The 24192-nt window shown below is 46.8% G+C and overlaps 1 protein-coding gene across 4 annotated transcripts in view; it reads right to left on the bottom strand.

Moving 5' to 3' along the window:
* EPN2 (epsin 2) overlaps positions 1–16801 on the bottom strand; it is a 78000-nt gene extending 61199 nt beyond the window's left edge. For 2 of the 4 annotated variants that reach the window (XM_038420022.2, XM_038420020.2), the window contains exon 1: positions 3378–3521. The gene's annotated coding sequence lies outside the window, so the exon portion shown is untranslated. Of the gene's footprint in view, positions 1–3377; positions 3522–4163; positions 4305–16782 lie in introns of those variants that run through there. The other 2 variants (XM_043493607.1, XM_038420021.2) reach the window with 2 other exon arrangements.
* Between the last annotated feature and the right edge of the window lie 7391 nt (positions 16802–24192).

The raw sequence follows: 24192 nt of genomic DNA on the forward strand, positions 1-24192 counted from the left end.
TGCTGCATAGTATAGCCCAATAAAAGGACATCATCAAAATTAGACCTATCCATTTTGTTTTACAAGAGCATGCACATTGTTCCTCTCCACTGTGCCTGTTGCATTCTTAGGAGCTGGCAAGGTATTGAAATATACTAAAATCCTGCTCTTTGAAGCACTTAAGACAGCTGGATACTAATATATTTTGATACCTTGCCTGTCCATATCAAAACAAGGCAAAGCAGAAAGACAGCATTACTGCACTCATACAAGCCAGACACACTGGATTTTCTACTAGTGGGTCGGCCAAGAGAGTAGGTGGCATTCTGTAACTATGGTTTTGGAAGGCTGAAGGGTTGTTATTTTTTCTCTAGAGCATTATAACTTATCCTAAAAATCTTTATTAAATTATATTTGGGACCTAGCAAGCCTGGCAGTGACCATTACAAATCTTAACATTTGTTTTCATTTGTCAGCATCTTTAAAAGTGGCTTAAAATAATCAGTCTTATCTCAGCTATGTAACACCACATAGGATGTGATATGCCATATTAGTTTCAGAGTAGCAGCCGGGTTAATCTGTATTCGCAAAAAGAACAGGAGGACTTGTGGCACCTTAGAGACTAACAAATTTATTTGAGCATAAGCTTTTGTGAGCTACAGCTCACTTCATTGGCCATATTAGTGTATGCTTCTATTTACTTTATTATACATCAGTCAGGCAAATCGCAGTTAGCAACAGTACCTACGTATAGGTGCCAACTTCATGACAATGTTTTCCAGCTGGGATGATATCTAGCTAACCTAGGGACACTCATATTTAGGGATAGTTTAAACCCTGGTAGCTTTGAAAATGTCATTAAAATACTGATCTACACTTGAAAATTTGTCAGCCAATTGCTAAAACTTTTGACCGTTCACTGGTATATGTTAGTGCTCTTCTTTATGAAAAGCCAGCGCAACGAACATTTAAGATCAAAAGAAATGAGGACATTGAGTTTGTTTGAAAATAATTTATTGAAAAATGAGTTGAAAAAGCATTTAGGAGGGAGTGTAATGATAGTATCTGTTGATTACAGAAAAAGTATTACAAAAGTTTTACCTTTTTCTATTTTGCCCAAACTAAACTGTAGTCTAAAAAAAAGGAAAACTGCATGCGAAGTTTTACGTTTTACTGTGTTCTAACATTCCAATTTTCTAAAACCATGTTCTGCCATATTTTACGCAGTATAAAATCATCCAAAAGGAGCTCCATATTACCATAAAAGAAAAACATGTTTGGGCAGATAATCATTACGCAAAGCTCAAACTAAAAGAATCAGAATGACTAGCATCCTGAGCCAGAAGCCCCAGTTTACACAATTCATGATGTCTGCAATATATCTGAAGAGTCAGAGCAAATAGTGAGACAAATACACAATGTATATCTTTGCTGAAAATACAAGAATATCATCAGTTTCTCAAAGAGTTGAAAAGAAAGCCACAAGTGTAACTAATTTTATACTTTACGTGACTAAGTGGAAAACACATAGCACACTGCTGGTGCGACCCAAAACAAAAATCAATCAATCAATCAATAATATCAAGCTAATTTGCAATAATCCTTTATTTAAATGACAATAATAAGACTGAACATAGTTCAAGCACAATTAACTATGCATACTGACTACCTACAACTAATCTGCAGCAGCAAGTCCACCAAAACTGGAGGGGAAGAGGGGGGACAACACTCAACACCTTCAATATCAGTCTATCTAGAAAAACATTATACTGGTGCCACATTTGATATTATCCATACATCTACTTCAGCAAACAAAATACAGTTTTCAAAACTTCTCTCTAAAACTTGAGAATTTTTTTTTAAAAATGGAGTAAACTGCTGTGAAGTTAACCCAACAAAATTCAAGTGAAACCTGTAGCCAGGTAAATTTAAAACATGAAGTTGGCTTTGTGGCATATGCAGATGGAAACGGAAGCTCCAAACTTTAGTTTGGACGTTTATGGTGAATCACTTAAAACAGTTTTTAATCAGTACCAGAATATACGATACACCACAAAAGGAAAACTGTAAGAAAATAGGTTTCAGAGTAGCAGCCGTGTTAGTCTGTATTCACAAAAAGAAAAGGAGGACTTGTGGCACTTTAGAGACTAAAATTTATTTGAGCATAAGCTTCCGTGAGCTACAGCTCACTTCATCGGATGCTGAATGCATCCGATGAAGTGAGCTGTAGCTCAAGAAAGCTTATGCTCAAATAAATTTGTTAGTCTCTAAGGTGCCACAAGTCCTGTTTTTTGTAAGAAAATAATTTCCCTTATAATAAAGAGTCTGGCTAATCCTAGAAATGCTTTTCCAAGTCTGAAATCTGTGATCACGGATTTTACTGCCATGATGGGAACTAGTTGTTGTTACCATCCTAACAGAGATAATAATGGCTACTTGAAACCCAAAGGGCATTCATGACATTCAAACAAACCCTACAAATTACCCCCACAAACCACAGACCTCCCTCAACACCCACACCCTCCCCCCCCCCCCCCCACACACACACACACAATCCAGCCACACACTCTCCAGGCCCAGAGCTGCACACAGTTCCTCCCAGTCACACCCTTAGGCACCACCACTGCTCTCCAGACACACACACAAAACACCAGCCTCCCCACAAACTACCCCCAACCTGCCCTCTCCAAATACACTGAGCCCCTAACCTCCCCCTAGCCAGACACACCCCACAACCTCCTCCCTCCAAATATACCACCCAAGCCCCAGATCCCCCAAACACCCTATACCCCCAAAACCAACCCCACTTCCAGATACACCCCCCAGCCTCTAATCCCCAGATCCCCCCCAATCCCGCCTCCAAACACCCCCTCCCCCCTCCACCTACAACCCCCACCCCCCAAACCTCCCCCCTCCCCACCTACAACCTCCCCCCAAACACCCCCTCCCCACCTACAACCTCCCCCCCAAACACCCCCTCCCCACCTACAACCTCCCCCCCAAACACCCCCTCCCCCCAAACACCCCCCCTCCACCTACAACCTCCCCCCCCAAACACCCCCCCTCCACCTACAACCTCCCCCCCAAACACCCCCTCCCCCCAAGCCTCCCCCCTCCCCCTGCAGCCCCCACCCCCCAAACACCCCCTCCCCCCAAGCCTCCCCCCTCCACCTACAACCCCCACCCCCCAACTGCCCCATCAAACACCCCGCGCCTCCCCTTCAGCTACACAGCCCTGCCCCCCCGGACACACGTCCACTCAGCCCCCCCCCCCGCCAAGGCCGCTGCCCCCACCCTTCTCGGGGGTCCCCTACCAGCCCCCCCCATCCATCACCCCGGGGGGCGGGGAGCTGCCCCATGCCCGGGACAGCGGGGCGAACGCCCGGCTCCCCACTGACCTGCCGCCGCCTCCGCCTCCGCCGCGGGGCTGGGAGCGGGGCCCGGGGGTCTGGCTGCCCGGCCGCCGCCGCCGCCTCTGGCTGGCTTTGACACCCACAGGCACCATCCAACATGGCGGCGGCTGCGGGGGGGTGCCGCGGCTCCCGACTCCCGAGCGCGTCCCCGAGGCCGCCCCCTCCCCCCCCGGCGGGGACGCGCGCGGGCGCGGAGAGCGAAAGGCGGAGCCGCCCGGCCAGAACCGCCGCCTTGGCCCCGCCCCTCCCCGAGCCCATGGGGGGGGGGGGACGGATCCTCTCCCCTCTCTGGCGGGAGGGGTGGAAAGGACAGGCCTTCTCCCCCCGGGGGGGGGGATCGCAGACTCGCTCCCCTCTTTTTCGGGGTGCATGGAAATCACAGCTCCTCTCCCCGCTTTTGCGGGGGGCGTGGAAATCCCAGCCTCTTCCCCCCCCTTTTTTTGGGGGGGGGCGGGATTTGGAAATCCCAGCCCCTCTCCCTTCCCAGGGATCCCACTCTGTTAGTGCAGGGGGGGGAACCCAATCATTTTGGGGACAGGCTTGGAAAGTCTCCCCAGCCCCAGCCAAGTCAGACCAGGGCAAATAACCAAGTCTCTCCTTCCTCAGGGCACCCACCTCTGATCTCCCCCCACCCTAACCCCTCCTCACACATCTGTCCCCACTCCCCAACTCCCTTAAAGAGCCAAGCGTCCCTCCCCCCTTTCCCACCGCAGTAGGTGGCTCACCCCCGGGTCCCACCCTAGCTCCCCGTCATCATGGAAGTACACTCACCTGGCGGGATGTCCCCCAAGGGCCATGTATGGCAGGAGCCTTAAGGCAGATTTTGAACGTGTCTCCCTCGTGTGAGGAAGGATTTTGCTGTGTGTGAGCTCCAAGAGGACATTACAAATGTCACTCCCACAGACTGTCACATCCTGACAGCCCCACCCTGCCAGGGGAGTGACCAAACCCCCCACCCCCCCCCCAGTTCTTAGTTCCCCTCCCCAAACCCTACCACACCCACTCCCAGGAGTGACTGAAAATCACTCAGCCAATCATTCCCCCCGCACCACAAGTCTCCCCTGCACTCCCTGCCCCAACCCCAGAGACTTGAAAACAAATCTTTTTTCCGCTGACAATTTCCTCCTTTTTTTCCAGTGGAGGGAGAAAAAAAAATTGATTTTCGTCCCCTGCCCCTTTGTCTCCAGTGCAGCAAACATCAAAACAACCTGAATTGTTTCAGGAGTAGCAGCCGTGGTAGTCTGTATTCGCAAAAAAGAAAAGGAGGACTTGTGGCACCTTAGAGGCTAACAAATTTATTGGAGCATAAGCTTTCGTGAGCTTCAGCTCACTTCATCGGATGCATTCAGTGGACTGATGAAGTGAGCTGTAGCTCATGAAAGCTTATGCTCCAATAAATTTGTTAACCTGAATTGTGATAAGGTTGTGTATCAGCAACATCCTTGACTTCAGGAGACACATCCAAGTGGAACTGCTCTGAGAATATTGTTTGTTAATTAAAAGCAGGGGCGGGGCGCTGTTGTTTACGTGAATTCTTATTTCCTTTTAGCGCTGAGGTGTGCATGTCCCACCAGTGGAATTATATCAAATCTGTTTGTCTGCCCTAGACTTTTCCCTTCATATTCCCCACTGATGGAGGGCTAGTGGAGACAAAACACTGGCAGCCACCATCATTCCTCACAATGTCATCTGGACCTGCTCTGAGCTAGGTTAAAATGCTAGCTCTATTCCCTGTGACACTGCACCTGTGGGAACTCAGAGGAAGAAAGTTCTAGGTTAGACACAGCCTTCATGTCTCTGTCAGTTCCCGGGTCTGGCCAAGCTCTTAGATCTCTGGCTGGGAGGCCCATGTTTTGGGAGCTGAAGGTCATAAGTTCTATTTCCAGATGCTACAAGCATGCGAGGACAACTCTGGTATTTGCAGTGCATTGGGTGAAGGAAGATATGCAGGATATCAGACTGACTTCTGTTAACCCACATAGCACATCTGGGAATGAAAGGCTGGGCAGCTGGGTGGTTCAAAGCACTGGGGATGTCTGTCAGGAATTCCAGAGGGTTTTAGCAACTCAGCTAACTGGGAGAGGGTCACAAGGATTTCATCAACTAGGGAGGAAGAACGGCATTGGCAAGGGGAAGAGAGCCTACCCTATGGTTTATTTTTCAAGCTAGGCAGTTCATGGCTGGCCACTGGGTGGGAGAGGTCCTGGGTGTCTGGTGGGAGGGCAGGGAAGGTGCTTAGTTGACTAGCATAGAATCTGTATAAATGGAAAAAGAAAAGGAGTACTTGTGGCACCTTAGAGACTAACAAATTTATAATGGAGTTGTGGATAAATCCACATCATCTTCCTTCTCCTCTGCTGAGTTAGTCAGTACTAACTAATGGCTTTAAGCACCTGGGAAGAGTTCAGAATCACATTAAGAAGCTTCTATTAATGGAGCTGAAATGAGACATATGTATGGTCATGACCCCTGATAATTGCGACGGCAACTCACTTCAGGAAATGCTCGAGGTGCTTCAACAGTCATCTAAATATGAGCAAAGCAACTTAAGGGGGTTAAAGCACCTGACTCTCACCTCTGAGAATAATCCTTGCCCAAGATCACAGGTCCAAGGAATTTAGTAGTCTCATATTAGTCCTCTTTGAACCTTTGTTCCCATCACCAAACCATTAAACAATTCCAGGCAATTGGTCATCTCTGGCAAAGGCAGTGCTAGCCCATTGGGGGCCCTAAGCAGGAATATTTTAGGCCTCCACATACATACTAAAAAGCTAATAGGGGTCCCCTGGAGCTGCTCGGGGCCCTAAGCAATTAGTCTGTTTATGCCTAGCACTGGCTCTGATCTCTGTTCAGGAGAGAGCCAGGGCTGGTACAGATCAGTAGTGAAGTGCATTAGCAGAGCTCTGCCTCCTATATGTCTGGCTCCAGCTACGGCTATTAGCCACTCACAAGAACCAAATTCCCCAGGAATTTTTCTAAAAAAAAGTCTTAGAAAAAAAGTCAATTAGAAGGGGTTGTTCTACCAGTGACCATCACAATCTTCAGTGCAAACTTGGGGCCTAACCCTGTTTTCACCAACGTCAATGGCAAAACTCCCATTGGCCTTTGTGGTCGACAGATTAGGCTCAGCACAAAGGAGCTGTATCTGCTCTGAATCACACAAAGAGTGAAATGTTCTGAGAGGCAGCCTGGTCTAGTGCAGTGGTTTTCAAACTTTTTTTCTGGGGACCCAGTTGAAGAAAACTGTTGATGCCCGCAACCCAGTGGAGCTGGGGTGAGGGGTTTGGGAGGACTCAGGGCTGCGGGGTTCAGGGTGTGGGAGGGGGCTCTGGGCTGGGGCAGGGGGTTGGGGTGCAGGAGGGGGTCAGGGCTGGGGGTGCAGGCTCTGGGGTGGAACCAGGGATGAGGGGTTTGGGGTGCAGGAAGGGGCTCCGGGCTTGGGGAGAGCTCAGGGCTGGAGCAGAGGATTGGGATGCGGGCTTACCTCAGGCAGCTCCTAGTCAGCGGTGCAGCGGGGGTGCTGAGGCAGGCTTCCTACCTGTCCCAGCACCACGGACCGCACTGCGCCCTGGAAGCGGCCAGCAGCGGGTCCGGCTCCTAGGCGAAGGTGCACAAGCAGCTCAGCACGGCTCTCGCCGGCAGGCACCACCACCCTAGCTCGCATTGGCTGAGAACCAGCCAATGAGAGTGCGGAGCCGGTGCTCGGGGAAGGGGCAGCACGCGGAGCCCCGTGCCTTCCCCCCCCCGCCTAGGAGCCGGACCTGCTGCTGGCCACGTCCGGAGCACAGCGTGGTGTCAGAACAGCTAGGGACTAGCCTGCCTTAGCCGGCAGCACCGCCAACGAGACTTTTAACGGCCCAGTCAGTGGTGCTGACCAGAGCCGCCACGACCCAGTGCCTTATGTTCCAGTTTGAAAACCGCTGCCCTAGTGGTTTGAAGATGGCTGGGGAGCCAGAAATTCCCGAGTTCTGATGCCAGCTGTGATGCTGACTCTCACTATGAGACCATGAGTGGGAGGTGCTAAGCACCATTAAAACCGGAACAGAAGGAGACTTGGGTGAGAGAATAAAATGTTTAAAATGATGAACCATATCTGAAGGAATGTGTCCCCTTTTTCTTCTCTAGGAACACCAGCAGTGGATAAATGGAGGATGAAGCCCAAGGTGTGTGGAAATTGTATATTTTTATGCCTGTGAATTTGATGCTATTGAAAAGGACCTGTGGAATGAGGTTCTCCATTAACAGAAAATGTGCAGAACAAGTTTCCTCATGATGCCTTCTCCCCAACCCTTCTTCCTCCACTCTGGCCCGGAAGGACTACCTTTGGGAACAAGAGGCGAGTTCCTTCTCCCTATCCAATTCAGTCCTTGGTCACTCTACTGAGTCTGCCAGCATGGGGGCCACTTGTGGTGCTGGTTTAGTATGATGGAGACACCCCTACTGAGGACAGAGCTGAGCTGGCCAGACTTGTTTCACACAGCTAATTTATGGCCCCCGTTGGATAGGAACCACGTTTGGTTCCCACTGCCCTAGGCCGGGATCTGGACCTGTGACCTAATAGTGAAAGGCTTTCCATCCAGTCCTCCTATGTTACCCAGCCCCTCATTGGAAACATGTGGGAAAGGTGCTTAGTAAGTTGCTGGGAACACTCGATCAAATACTGGAGAGCTCACAACTTTTCAATGATGCGAGAGTCAGAGAGTTAGAAGCCATTGTTTACAAGACCAATTTCTCATCAGAACCAATTTATCACCTCAGTGTCTGTCACAGCCCAAGAGCAATCCATGTGTGCAAAGCCGGTTGAGGGTGAAGCAAATAGACCTTTCCAATTACTGTACTATCTACAGAATTCTAACAAAGGGAACCGTCGTGCAATGTACCATGTGGAAGAGAATCTCCTAGCTAAGGAAAAGTGAGTGCAGATCTTGCTGGCTCAGCCTAGACAAGGCTACTGTGGTAGCTAGCCTAGCAGAGTGGCTGCCAGAAAGCCACAAAGGGTCCCTGTTCCTGATGCCAGTGATGATATGCATATTGTTCACACAGCAAGTGCAGCCACATGGGGCTGGGAGACAGTCACTAATTAGCTAATGAGTTTGTTTTAGAGTGTCCGGCCATGGCTCAAATGACACAACAGGAACACCGCCCTGAAAGCATTTCACAATAGGAAGTGCATTTCCCCCCAGCTTAGCATTAATGAATAGGCTACAAACAACAATGCTCTATGATGATCTGATACTCTGGCCATATGTCAACCAGGCCAGTAAAAAAAACCTGTAAAAATTCTAAGGAAAACTTGATAAATATAGCCATACAGTTTGAAATTTGATTTCCGCATTCTATTGTTTCCCATTTCCTGAGAGCTGGCTTGGTGGATCACATTTTCTTCTTCTGTCTCCAGTCTTTGCATCCAAACAAGCCTGAATCTCATTATACTGATGCATGATTCTAGCTGCATGCAATTCAATCTCTAAATTACAGTCATTTTGCTCCATTACTGGTTTGCTTTCCCCACTCCAAAGGAATCAATTTAAAAGCAGAGGCCAACGTTGTCAACATTAGGTACCTAAATCCATATTTATGCACCCAAAGAGAAGCCACCTGATTTTTCAAGGTGCTTAGCATCTTCAGCTCCCACTGAAATCAGTGGGAGGGGAGTTGGGGCTGGTCAGCATCTCTGAACAATTAGGCCCATCTAGGTGCCCAAATATGGATCTAAGAGCCTAATTTGAGGCCCCCAGGTTTGGAAATTCTGAGCAAAGCAAATTCATTAAAATTGCAACAACAACAAAATGCTGCTAAATTTGACCATTATCATCAGAGCTGAATGAATAATTTGCAAAGAATTATTTGATAAATGAAGCCTCTTTTTGGCCTTCTGAATTATCGACAAGGTGCTAACAAAGTTATTGAATTGATTTAGTATTCCCGTTACTCACAATAATTTCCACCTCCAATTTGTTCTGTAAATTGTTCACAAGCAGTTCATTGCAAGTGATCACTATTCAAAATCTGAGCTATCTTGTGTTTAGCTTTGATTAGACGCACCAGGTCCATATAGTATTGTTTCCTTTCCCAAACTGGATGAGTTTAACTCTTAGGCCCTTGTCTTCATGTAACCAAATAAATATATCAGTTGTAATACACATCCTTAGTTATTTTGCTTTAAGTGTCAGAGACTTTCAGACCTGATGGCCAGAAGGGGCCATCATAATCATCTAGTTTGACCTGCTGCCCAACGCAGGCCACAGGACCCCACCCACTCCTGTAGTGGACCCATAATCTCTGGCTGAGTTACTGAAGTCCTTAAATCTTGATTTAAAGACTTCAAGTTACAGAGACTCCACATTTACTCCAGTTCAAACCAGCAAGTGATCTATTCCCCACACTGCAGAAGAAGAAGAAAAACCCTCCGCCAATCTGACCTGGGGAAAAATTCCTTCCCAAACCCCAATGTGGCAACAATCAGTACTGTTAGACCCTGAGCATGTGGGCTTGGGTATGGACTCCCTTATTTCAGTATAAGGGTGCCTTTATATTGACTGAGGTCTGATCTACACTACAGACCCCTATATCAGTATAACTACATCACTCAGGGGTGTGAAAAATCCACACCAACCTAACCCCTTCTCTCCCCATGTAGACAGTGCTGTGTTGGCAGGAGAGCTTCTCCCATCAATACAGCTACTGCCTCTTGGGGAGGTGGATTAACTACACCATTGGAAGAGCTCTCTCCCATAGGCTTAAAATGTCTTCAGTAAAGCAAGGTTTCAGAGTAGCAGCCGTGTTAGTCTGTATTCGCAAAAAGAAAAGGAGTACTTATGACACCTTAGAGACTAACAAATTTATTAGAGCATAAGCTTCCGTGAGCTACAGCTCACTTCATCAGATGCATTTGGTGGAAAAAAAACCACCAAATGCATCCGATGAAGTGAGCTGTAGCTCACGAAAGCTTATGCTCTAATAAATTTGTTAGTCTCTAAGGTGCCACAAGTACTCCTTTTCTTTTTCAGTAAAGCAGTGTTTTAAGTGTAGACTTGCCCTTAGTTAAGCCCCAGAATCATCTCAAATTCTATCAAAATAGGGCATTTTACATAGATATAATTATTTTGGTTTCATTCACAATATAGACAAGCTCTTGGAATCCTTCTTCTAGTGTAAATATTCATATTTACAAGTTCCAAATATTCTCTAATAGTCACTTAAAGGGCATTCTTTCTGCACCCATTCATTCATTAGAACGTTGATGGGAAGGGGGGGGTGAGAACACAGCCCAAGCAAATTGGGTGTTTTTCTTGGAAGGAATATTCACCAAAGACATTAAGAGCCATGTACCTAGTTCTAATCATAACCAAGTGTAACCCACACACCACCAGGGTGTGGTGTTCCGTCCCATCGAGGGGGTAGGGGGGGCCTTTTTCTTTGTTGCATCACTGGTGTGAATGGAAGTCACTTGTTGCTCCTAAATTGCCCAGTCCCTTATACACACTGGTTAGCACTCACCCAAGCAGTCTGATTGGGTGGGTTGGCACCAACAAAAGTTGCAGAATCAGCCCAAAAGTATTTAGCAAAGATTGGGGTTACTTAATACCACCTTCCACTTTAATGGAGGGAGAGAAAAGAGAGGAAATGGAGGCAACTCCGAGTCTCCAGGTCTACTCTAAGGGCATAAAATGAACTTGTGGATTCTGGAGTTTGCATCTTCTAGAACTAAGACTTCTTGACTTCCAGCTTCCCAATGCTCGACACCTGAGAGAGCTTCCAGCCAGCAAGGAAGCCTGGACACAATTTCCTTCAGAGCCTCTCATTACCAAAGAATGTCTCCTGAGTTTTGAGATGCTCCTGCTTTGGGCTGGGGCTGTCCTCAGACTGCTGCCAGGTCCTCTTCGCCTTTGTAATGATGGACTAAGCTCAAGATGACCTGTTTTGTTCCACCAGTATCTCACGTGGCCGCGGATCGTGGAACCTTAGGTATGTAGGGCTGGAAGGGACTTCAAGAGGTCAGCTAGTCCATCCTCCTTCCTGGCTCCAGATTTTACTTTTGAGAAAGACAGAAACTCAGTATTTACAAAAAGTCAGCAGAGCAAAAGGAAGAGAGAACAGAACTCCCTGCTGCGTAGCACTGCCGTGAAATCGATCTCCTATCGCCTTGGTGGGCTGGCAACTGCGCTCATTACTCAGTCTGATAATATATCTGGCATGAAGAGGAATATGGGGGGCTTTATGCAGTGAGGGAAGTGGAAAAGAGCATGTCTGACCAACAAACAGATGAATGAACAATCGATCAAAGCTGGTCAGGTAATAATGCCCCTGGGGCTGTTCTTAATGCTGTCTCGGTGTGCATTTTAATCAAGCGGCCAACCATACAGACTGCAGAACAGTCCGTTAGAGCAGTTTCACAGTGACCACCAGTGAGCCTACAGATAACAAGAGAGGATGCAGGAGGCCTTGCACTTTGGCATCAAAGTCTAATGCCCAGGGGAAAGTACCCTCTTAACTACAAAGAAGACTAAGGGCCTGAGTCTCCTGTTAACACTGATGTAAATCCGGAGTGATATTACTGAAATCAACATGGTTACACCAGGAGTAAGTAAGAGGAGACTCAGATTCTTGGTGGCTTCTAGAGGGAAGGTATCCAGGGCCTATTTAATCATTACCTGCTCTGCTACCAGTCACAATGCAAATCCCAGACTTCGCTCAGAAGGTGTAGAACAAGAACCTTCTATAGCATGAGCTCAAGTGTATATGGAATACCGACAGACCCTGGTCATCGGCATAGCACCAGGGACCTCTGGAACTTAATGCACGAGCCGCTACTAACTGTTAGCTAAGGCTGTAGAGCAGACTCATTTTTATCTCTCTCTCTAAGTGGTCTCAGTGCCACTAGATGGGATAGAACAGCACACCCAGGAGGTGTGTGGGTTACATATGCAACACTAAGACCCAATGTCCACCCAAATATACAGCGGACTATATCCACTCCATCTCCTGGGGAGATTTCCCTGCAATTTATACTGAGGAAACCAGAATGGAATTTCACATCGTGTTACTGTTGCAGTTTGACTGGAATCAGAGGAGTGATAGCAAACTCACAGCTATGGCAACATGTTCTGTAGTGATGGGCAAATCTCAGAGGTTCAGTACGTTTGTACAGCACCTAGCGCAATGGGGCTGTGGCCACTGGGTGCTACCATAATACAAACAACAACCATAGATATAGCCAGACCTCTTTATCCAAAAGTCAGGCTGGGAATCTGGTGAGATTTCTGGTGCATCCTGTTTCTGGCTGGGGGAAAAAAATAACACAAGAATAGCATCTTTCCTGTAGTATTTTGGATATGGAAGCCCCAGTGTTCACAAGTCAAAACTACCCACCTAACCAAAGAGTTAACCAGTTTTTTGAACATGAGAATGGGTTGGTTTGCGTTTCTGGGTAAATGTTCACATCCTTTTCTCTAATGTGCCCCTCATCACAGCATCTGGGTGTCTATAAAATTCCACCTTAGAACATTTAAGTATATTCTCTACCCATCCTCATGTTTCACCACTAGCATGTATTTAGATCAAGGATGAGTTTGATTATTGCTGGTGTTTATCTACAGGGAAACATTGACAATCCACGCTTCGGGTGTTATGACAGTAAAAAAGATTAGCAAAGAAAAGAGTCTTAAGTCTCGTCTGTACTGGAAATTTGCCCCGACTGCAGTTTGCTCCATCAGAGTTAGCCGTACCAGTGCAAACCAGTGTGTAGACAGGATAAAACAATTCAAATAGTCATAGGTTAGCCCAGGGGTTCTCAAACTGGGGGTCGGGACCCCTCAGGGGGTCGCAAGGTTATTACATGAGGGGTTGCGAGCTGTCAGCTTCCACCCCAAAGCCCACTTTTCCTCCAGCATTTATAATGGTGTTAAATATATTTAAAAAAAAATTAATTTATAATGGGGGTCGCACTCAGAGGCTTGCTATAAAAGGGGTCACCAGTAAAAAAGTTTGAGAACTACTGCGTTAGCCTGATTGCCAGCAGGGGTAACCTCCACCAGTGCAAATAGTGGCTTTTCCTGTCTATACTGGGGGTTGTACTGGTGCAGCTACACCAACAGCGGGCCAACAATGGCTGCTTGTATTTAGAGCAAATCCCCAGTGCAGATAAGGCGATGCCTTTCTGTCTGGGGTGGGAGTTTTTCCTTTACTTCACACCAGTTGGCCCATCCCTAAAGTTATCACTGCAGGCCATAAAACCAACCCCATGGCTGCAATGAGAAAACAGGAATTGGAAAACAAAGAGAAAGAGGCTCTAAATGCTCCTTGTCTAATGGAAAACCCACCGAGAGAGCAAACTAAACTCCTCCCACTCAAAGACTGATGCCGTGCAAGGAGCTCTCAAATTTCCAAGGGTGGAACATCACACAGATTAAATGAAAGAGGAGCGGGGTGGGGAGGAAGGGACAGAAGGCCCTTTGTAGTCACCCATAAAAGTGCATCAGCCCTTAATCATTCACAGCCCTTCATCCCCAACAGTGCAAACCAATGTGAGAACAATGCCAGTTCATAACCCGCAGTCCCTGGGAACAGGCTTTGTCTACACCAGCTTTTTTTTCTTCCTAAAACTTCCCCACTGTTGCTCCCACAGTTTCTGCTCCTTTGGTGGTAGCAACAGTGGGAATCCTAGTGTAGAAAAGGTGCTGGAAGCCACTGAAATTTTAAGCACCATGTCATTTCACCCAGGACTAGGTGACATGACAGTAGCTGGCACCCATTCTACACTAATGTCTCCATCATGGCTACAGACAGCAGAGCTGAAACACTGGTAGCAACAGGGGGACATTTTAGCTAAATAATCCAAGTGTACATAAGGTCCTAGTGACCTCTGAGCAACACCCTAAATTCGCCACTGAACTAATATTACTCCTTCTCCCACTGAATACACTCATAAGAGTCCCACTTTCTGGAATGCAAATATGGGGCAGAGTGTCTTTTGCTCTGTTTGTACAGCGCCTAGCACAATACAAACAAATAAATAATAATAATGTAGAGTCATAAATGGATGTCCCTAAACCTCAACAAGCAGACTGAAAATTCAGGACACAGGCTGGAAAAGATTCACGGTAAGGTGTCAGAAAGGCACAGGAACCAGACAGCACTGAAGGCAAGAAACACTCGCAGCAATATATTCAGTCCCACCGCTTTATTTGGGCCAGCCTCAGTTCTGAACACTACTGCCGAATGATTGCTACACGTGTCTCCCAGAAGCAATGAGTTCAAGCCTGGTTCAGACACGCACAGAAGAAAAATCTTTATCTCGCAAGGACAGCAAGTTTCAGTAGGTCCTGGAGTGCCAGGGCCTGTTGGTCAGGTTATAATTGGCTGTAATTGGCACTCCCACGTGCTGCCACATTTTTCTGAGCTGAGTGGTATGGAGAAGCACAGGATTCCTTTCTGACTGTAAATAGTAGAGGAAGTCAGAGGAATTACTTCTAGTTCAATCCTTAAAACCACATGTAGCACTGATCAGTGGAAGCAAAGCTCAAACACCAGCACAGATGGGAACCAGCTTTGGCAGCTCATGACCCTGTTTCTGATGGGGCTTGAACCACAATAGCTAGAGCCCTGCGCGGATACAAACATTTGGATCCACATCCGAGCCACACCCCTGATAATTAACTTGTATCTGACCCGTGATCCACACCTGCACCAGCACCTTACCTTAGAGCTCTGTGTGGATACAAAAATTTGGATCTGCATCCAATCCGTGATCTGCAAAGATGGCAAACAATACAACCGCATCCACATCTGCAGATGCAGATATCAGCGGATATAAAGCGGATATCCGGGGATCAGCAGGGCTCTAACGATAGCTTCAGCTGTACTCAAAAACAAGTGAGGAGTATGCTTCTGCTGAAAATATGCTGGCTGCCACCACTTTCCACCACATCAGTGGCTCTTGTTAGCACTGTTGTAGCTCAGTTGGCCCATCCGACAAGTAGGCTGACCATAGACAGGCATAACCCCACAAGCAGTCTCTTTAAACGGTTCTAAGGCACTTTGTAAGGAATATTAAGCATGGATGCAAGTGTATTACAGTCACATCAGGCTGGTACCATGTTAAAAATGGGTTGACTATGGTTAAGATTTGATGCACAAGGTGATAACCAGAACAATACAAGCAAAAGTCAAGTGAACCTGGATTGTCTGGGTATTGACTCAAGTAGGACTCCACTCAGCTGGAAGAAAACTTGGGACACCTGCTGAGCTAGGCCTCTAATTGCTTTACACGGAGATTATGGCTACACACTGGAGAGCTTACAGGGCACTGCTGTAAACTCTCCGTGTAGCCGCTCTAAGCCAATGGGAGAGAGCTCTTCTGCTGGCTTAATTTCTCCAGCCCCCATGAGCGGCCATAGCTATGTTGGCAGGGGAAGCTCTTCCACTGACATAGCGCTGACCACACCGGCGCTTAAGCCAGCATAAGTTATGTTGCTCAGAGGGGTGGCTAATTCACATCCCTGAATGACATCAACTTAAACTGCAGTGAAGCCATAGCCTGAGAAAGAACTTAAGTCTGGGCTGTGTCTTACAAGTGGTTTCCTCTGCTGAAACCACTAATTTGACCCTTGTGGTGATGCATGCAAGAGCATCTTGGCAGAAGCCTTGTTCTAGCTAGGGAATAAAATGAGACTTGTAAGCACCCCAAGTCAGTTGCACTGTATTATCATTCCACTTGCAACCCTTCATTATCTGGCTGTTTATAAACAGCGAGCCTGGATCAGCATTGATAACTCCTGTCTCATGAAACACGGCATTTCCTCAAAGCCCCACTCCTGGAGCCCTGTGACTGCATCAGAATCTCAGCTTTCCTTTTTTTCTTTTAAAAAGAGTAAAGTTTCTAGCCTTCCTGAATTGGGGAGAAAAGATTGAAAATGTAAACCATAAAGCCTCAACATGCAGAAAACAAATATAAAGAACCTTGCCTGCACTATTATTTAAATCTCCTTTTTTTTAAAAAAAAGGAAAAAAACAGTCTCATGGTTTTGGGTAGCCTGACTCAGAAGTTTTGAACACTTGGATTTGGGAACAACATGATCCCCCAATGCCTTGGACACTGTGCCTTCGTTTTACCCCTGTACAAAGTGAGCGTCAACCATGAGCAAGCCAAACAGTGAAGCTCTGCACTTGTTTAAGGCCCCAATTCAGTAAAGCGCTGAAGCACTGTTTACAGGTTCTCCTGAACAGGGGTGGATTTAAACACACGCCAGAATGATTTGCAGATTTGGGACTTAAATGACTCTGCAATGAAGAATCCAGGCCAGCCATGCAGAGATGACAGGGCTTAACCAGCTGTGAGACCAAAGGTTAAGTGCCAACTTCACCTATTTCTGGTCAGGAACGCACCTACCTTTGTAGACTTTCTGTATGGTCCTGCTCTAATGGGAGACAAATTGAGATCAGAGAGAGAGAGAGAGAGAGAGACATAACAGCCTGCATAATTTCTAATCCCCTCTCTCCAGCTCAGTTTCCCCTTCCTGTTTAAATAGCTGGTTGTAGGCTCCAGCCTGATCCTTAAAGGCATAGCACGCTCCTTCACCGGGGTAATGGCCAAAGCATCTGATTCAGCAGAGAGCTTTGAATGAGATCAAGGGAATGGCTAACACAACTGCTCAAGGAGGAGGGGAGCTAAGAAATCTCCCTTCCTTTAAAACATACAAACCTGGTTTTATGAGGCTACCTTTCACTACACACCACCCTTTGCAAGAAGCTTGCTAGCCCATTGAGGGGGTGCCTAAACTGCCACCGAAATATTAGATGCCCATTCAAAAAACAGAGAGGCAACTGTTCTACGTAACACAGCCTGTATCAGTCACTGCATTGTTACTGTCTTGAAAGCTATTGCTGTTTCCCCTATGTGCTGCACTAACACTTCCCTGCATCTGCCTTCCTACGACCATCTTCAGACTATGAACTCCTCAGTTCTCATACTCTAAGCAGGGTTGGGCCTAGTCACTAGTTGGAGGGGAAACCTCCAAGGAAAACCCAGGGGACTGGCTGTTGGGGATTCGAGAGCAACACTGTCTATACATGGGGGTTAGCTCTGATTTCAGTCATCAGCTGGACATCTGGGCTAGCTCAACCAGTGCAAACAGTGGCATGCGTGGTTTGGGTCAGTGCAGCTACACTGATTGCAGGCCATGGATGGCTGAAAGTGGGATTAAGTGTAGACAAGGCCTAAGTGTACATAGGAGAGGGTATTGAGGGAGTTCTGTGTTGCACTGCTAATGAAATGTAGAACGCTATGCTCTGGGAGTCTCTAAGCCTCTGACTGCCAGAAACTGGGATTGGACAAGAGGGAATGGGTCAATTGATAATTGCCCTGTTCTGTTCATTCCCTCTGAAGCATCTGGCACTGGCCACAGTTGGAAGACAAATAAAAAAAGGAGTACTTGTGGCACCTTAGAGATTAACAAATTTATTTGAGCATAAGCTTTCGTGAGCTACAGCTCACTTCATTGGATGCATTCCTTGGAAGACAGGATACTGGGCTAGATGGACCCAGTATGGCCGTTCTTATGTTCTTAGAACCAAGGTCCTCTCCTCTTGTGGTCATCAAATAGCTCAAAGTGCTTTTCTCTGTAAGAATTTGGTGTATTAACTCCATTATCCCTGCCAGATTCTAGGCCAAAGCCCTACATTCTTCCTCCCTAAATTCCTGTCTCTGGTTTCCCCTGAGTAATCTAGTCTTCTTTTCCCCTCTATCAATTGTTGTGTGTAGCTGCTGTTGAGTTCCACCCTAGAGTTGGCTGCATTTCAGGGATGGAGGAGTTATCCCTACACCGTGTCTAAAACAGGGTCAAAATCATCATTAGCACAAGTTGTTGCAACTCTATCGACTCCAATAAACTCATGAGGACCATCAAAGAATACATAGTAATTCCCAATTAATTTGGGAAGAGACCCCAGCCTCTCTGAGAGCATCTTCAGGGGTTCACTGGAGCAATTTCAGCCTTTTATACCCAATGCACTAACTAAAATGTGAGTGCAACGGCTGCTCACCAAATTGCACAGGTGCAAAGCTCGATTTCCGACTAGGTCTCCCAGCCACCTGGCAAACCCTGTTATTATTTCCCCCACTTTGGACCTCTGTACCATGCCAACCCCTGCGATGGAGGACAATAACCTAACCCACCCCCATATGCACTGTGCTCTGTTCTATTTGTTCTGCTTGAAGCCAGGGCAAAGTTCACCCGCATTCAAAACTCTGACGGCAAATGAAGACAAGAGGGATTCAACCTCCCTGATGCCCGATGTGTTTTTAAACCCTCTGCCCTCTGGAAAGCCCAGGGAGAAGCCAAATTCCTTGTGGTTTAAAGGATGGAACCAGACACATTCAGTGGTACTGCATTCAAGACAACATACCCTCTCTGAAACCTCCACAATGCCTATTGAACACAGCAGGAAGCCCCCCCAGTGACATTAATCCAACAAGACAACATGTGCACACAACATGCTGTTCCAGCCAGCTGTCACCTAAGTGTCCGTATTTTGAGATGGCAGGGTGCTCTGGCACTGCAATGCTTTTTATGAATAATGACTGGTAGTATTTCAAAGGGTGGAACTGATTCTGCATCCTTCACTCACCCAAGGAGTCCCATTGAAATCAATGGGAGTATCTGGCCTGAGTAAGGACCGCTTGCATCAGCAAGGGGTGAAGAATCAGGGTCTTGTTCATCCTTGGAGTTTTCCATAAATATTGTGAAATAAACAAAAAGTACGGATTTGCATTTCAGATGCTTTCTCCAACTGTGCTGAGAAGCACGCTGTATCTGAATTGAAAGGAATATTCTGATCTCGATCTCTCTCCATATAAATATATTAAAAACCATCCTTGCCTGTGTTAGTAAAAGTACGTTACATGATGAAGGCTGAAAGAATTCTTCAAGTCACACTTCATTTGCACCTGTTGTACTGTTGTCTTACCTTTTGTATTTACATCCGATGCTGAAATAGATGGATCAATTCCACTTGGCTTCGGAACATTTCACGCTGGGGTTCTCATGAACTAGCTGAGTGAGTGCCGTAATGTTGGGGTTTCAAACACTGCAGGAGAAGAGTGTTTTCTAAAAAAAAACCAAACAAAAAAAACTGTATTGACATTTTATTTTAACATGACAAGGAAACATTTCTAGGTATATTTTATAATTGTTTAAAAAAAAAAGAAGAACTCAACAAACCCTATATTTTGGATCTCAACTAGGTGACAATATTCTTTTAAAATAGATGGGCCCAAACCCAATCTCATTTACACAAATGGAAATCTGGAGTGGCTTCAATGGAACTATACTGAATTTACACATCAGGTGTGACTGAAATCAGAATCCAACACGTCCCCGTAGAAAAGTCCAGCAGTACTTAAACATATTGGGTCAAAGCCTATAATCTCTGCTCAATTTTCACTCTGGCCTCACTCGGGCAAAATCCCTGTTTAACACAGTTATAAAGGACCATATCCTCAGCTGGTGTAAGTCACTGTTGTGCCACTGAAGAGAGGATTTTGAATGTAACTGCAGCATGAATAGATCAGAATGAAAATTAAGCAACAAACTTCAGGGTTTGCCCATGGAAAGGTCAAAGGGCTTTGGGCTGATTCAGTGTCCCCTTTCGGCTCAAGAAAGATGGTACCTATAAATCAAAGCACCCTGGAATTGACAGCTGCACCTGCATCCGTCCCATAGTAAGAAACAGAAGACTTTAGTGCTCCATCTTCCTGTTGCTCACTCTCTCTCTTCTTCCATATCTCTCCTCTGAATAGATCATTTCAAGAGGAATACAGTGCTCCGATTCTGTGGGGTTTAACAGCACATCCAGAGCTCCGTGAATGACAACAAGCCCGGGCCCACGGCCAGCAGTCTGTTTTGCTCTTCCTTCGCCGTACGCCTGCTGTACAGATTATCAGCAGCTAGGCTGGGGACGCAGGAACACACGCATACTCATCCCAAGGAAATAACAGACAAGCAAACCCTCCTCCCTCCCCCTGTCATTGCCAGCTGACTCTCCATCTGCATTGGCACTGGCCAGGAAGTCTACACAGGGCTCCGTTCTTTCCTGAGCCCCTTCCCTCCTGTCCCTTTGGAGCAATTACACAGGCAGAGTTCAGTGAGCTCTGGCTGACGCTTTGACCTAAATGAGGAAAGTTATTAGCTGCGGAAGTGAGTGCTGCTTGCCTCTTTATGCCCAGTTGCAGCACTGACACATGGCCCTAGTGCATGCTAGAATAGCAGTAAATTTCACTGTTTACCCCCCCTGCTGATGGGACTTTTTTTTCCCGGGCAATGGTTGGTCTCGAGAACGTCCACCGGGAGGACTGGACTTGGAGTTGACCAAGTGACTGAGAAAGTCCAACGGACTGAAGAATGACTCTCCCCACAAATGACCATATTGCGGCCAGCAGGCCCCTCCATGACTGCTGAGTCCAGGTCAAGTGGGGACACCAGACAGAGCTGGCTGTTTATAGTTAGGGTGTGGCTGGTTAGAGCTAGAAAGTCAGGGAGGGATACAATGTGTGTGTCCAACAGACACAAGAATCCCTTTATATTCATTACACCTGAGTCCTGTCTCTTCTCTAAGCCCAGATCACTACAACAATTAACGAGTGCAGGAAGAGCTCTGGATCCCATTTCAAGCTCCCCTGTAACGAATTGTAACAGGCTGGCTGTGGTTACCTGAAACGCTCCACCTTGTTACCCTGTTTTGATTCTACTGGGAAAGGGTTAACTGGAGGAGTCAGTTCACTGGGGTAGTTCATTTCCCCACCTGGACATGAAGGGAGCGGAGTTGGAAGCAGCTCTCAAGAGATAGAGGATCAATCCCAGGGATGGAAGCTGAGAGCCATAGCCACAGCGGCACTGGGAGAAGGTTTGAACTGACCTTTATGTTATCGTATTGATAATTTCTTTGTTAATAAGGGCAGATCCTAGGACGGGGTTGAGTTTGGATTCTACCATGTGTGCGGACTGTGTTTTAGAGCAAGCGGCACCTCCCCACACAGATCATTCGCAATTTCTCCATATATCTGTATTCTCCGAAGTCACAGACTTACAGCTGAGTCATTGCAGCGACAGCACCATTTCCGTCACCCACACACATTTTGCAGGGTATTTTTTATTTTTTTAAAGGCATAGAAAAAATAACAGCTGTCATTGCCGGGGCGGTAGCTGCTCGGAATCGGTTCCAGTGTCAGGAAGAGTCTGGATGTCACCAAGTCTGGTAGCTCATGGCTTTCCCTAAATCACGTTCCATCAGCAAAAGCAACACATCCTCCACCATGCCCACTCACTGCTGAGCTATTCTACTGCGCTGTCTGAGCAGAGAGAGGAGACTTCCCCCAGGGAAAATAGCCCTGGTCCAAATCACAGGCCTCTGCTTCTCTTTCTTTTTTCAGCTGTCAGTGGTACCAGTTAAGGAGACTGCTCTGACCGTGCTCCCACTGAAGTCAATGGCCCAAGCGTTTCCCCCCTTGCTTTCCCTATTAGAGAATTTGCAGTAGTTTTACTTAGTATTTGTATTTTCATGGCTTTCATAGTAGTGCAGGTGTTTCTGCATTTGGAATCGCACTGGCTTAGCCAAGTTATTATTTCAAACTCATTTAGTTAGACTAGTCCAACAGGCTGCAGTTCAGGCCCATCTCAACTCAGCCTTATTTCGGTTTAGCTTGAACAACGGTACAAATACAAGTAAAACACTGGATCCCAGATATCCCACCAGACACCATGGTGCCAGGGTCCAGAAGACTGATAGTAAAACCCCAGGCTTAGATCCAAAAATCCTGAACTACGTTCATAGAAAACACCTTGAGAAGTGCCTCCAACACAACTAGTTCATGTATCTGATCGGGGTAATCCAGTTTGATTTAGGTTGGTCCAAATTACACACAGGTGGTGAAGAGTGAAGTCCAGGCTGGAGAGGAAGAGCACCTGAAGGTATCAGGCAACCACCTATGGCCAGAGGGGTGGGCACTCCATCCCCACCCTATGCTTTGGAGTCCTCATTAAACTAGTTCCTCTCCTCCTCAAAGCAGCTTGGAAACTAAACAAGGTAAAGTGAGATTCAAGTTGAAGCCCAGCTGTGTGCAAGCACAATCCTGAGGGAATCTCTTATCTCGTCAGACTTCATAGGCTCAAAACAGAAACCAAACCAAACTTAAAATCTCCTGCATTTCCCCTGTGAGAGCCAGACTTTCCCCCAGGCCATTCCAGCTGGCCTGCTCAGTCCCCCCTTAGTTGTTGACCTAAATCTCCTTTTACATGTCCCAGGGAGCCTAATGAGCTTCAGCTGTTTCCCAGCCCCACTGCTTAACAATCTCCTTCCCACATGGAACCCTTCTGAATCTCCCTGGTTTTCTGACCCATCCATCCTCCTGCGTGGAGACAGGTAATAAACCTGTCAGTTACAAAAAGCGTGTGTCTAATCCAGAGTCAGACGCTGTTATCCTTTGCACCAGCATAAATCTGGAATAATTCTGGGGAAGTCAAAGAGCACGGCGACACCTCAGATTAGCATTCAGTGCTGGTCTCCGTAAAAACACGTGTTCCAGGCGGGAGTAACTGAACACCCCCGGCTGCAGTGCCTTTTCATTGTTCTTCCAAAGCTTCGCTCAAGCCTTTATCCAAGGCTATAGAACAAACACAACGGGGATCTCTCCCTGGAGGGCTATTCATGGACGGCCTGGTTCATTGATTTCTTTTCTCCGTGGCAAGCCTCAATACATTTGCTCTCTGCCACGGGCCTCAAGGCTTTTCAGGCCCTGATGACCTCAGAACATCGTTTTCAAATGTCATCATCAGAGGTGGGCCCAAGTGGCAAAGTGCAGAGCCCAACCCAAACTTCGGGGGCGTTAAACGTCACTATTTGGCTTTGGTCAATTATAAAGCCAGCCCTAATTCAAAAGCTCTGACCCAGATCTGAACTTCCCCAAAGTCTGGGGGTGTTTAGATTGTCTGTTCCAGTTCAGGCCTATCTCAAGTAACAGCAGTCATTGATTATTATTATTTTACGTAATGCACCCCATCCTAAGTGATCCCAAAGCACTTTGCAAACGAGGGTCCAAATCCTGCCCTCAGACTGGTGCACGTAAACCCTGGTGAAATCAACAGGAGCTTCCCACTCCAGGAATCACTTCACATACCATTGAAATGCAACCACCTCTGGTGTGCAGCATAGCAGTTGTCTGGCAGCTTACAGAAACACCACACAATCATTCTGGAGAGGATGCAAAGTAGAACACAATATGCCTCTGAAACTGCAAAGCGGAGTTGAGGTAGGCAGCATATGATTCTTACCCAGTTGGAATCTAGCCAGTGTACACCCCTGCAAAAATGAACATAGCAGATTAGTGTCTGAATCACTTATTCTGCAGGCTAGAAGCAGTCTCCACACTGTCCCTGTATTATGTTTAAATGAACAGCATCCCACATTCGTTTCATTGATTTATTCAGACAACTTACAGCAGCACTGACTGTGTATCAGTTTAGTGCAAAGACCATACGGGTAACGAAGGGTACAAACCTTTGGAGCACTAGAGACAAGGAAGAATGGGCCCAGTTCTGATCTCACTGCTGTCACTCAAGAGTAACCCCTTTGGAATCACACAGGCGTAGAGTCAGTATAAGTGGACTATAGAATTAAGCCCCTTATGTCCAAGGGCAACCAGGTAGCACCCACAGGTAAGTGGAGTTCTTTGTGCACATGTGCGACAATGGGGCCCCAAAGTGGGAGCGAGGATGGAGTGAGGAGTGGTGTATATGGGCCACTGAGA

The sequence above is a fragment of the Dermochelys coriacea genome, chromosome 10 (assembly GCF_009764565.3).
Source record: "Dermochelys coriacea isolate rDerCor1 chromosome 10, rDerCor1.pri.v4, whole genome shotgun sequence".
Taxonomy (NCBI): domain Eukaryota; kingdom Metazoa; phylum Chordata; order Testudines; family Dermochelyidae; genus Dermochelys; species Dermochelys coriacea.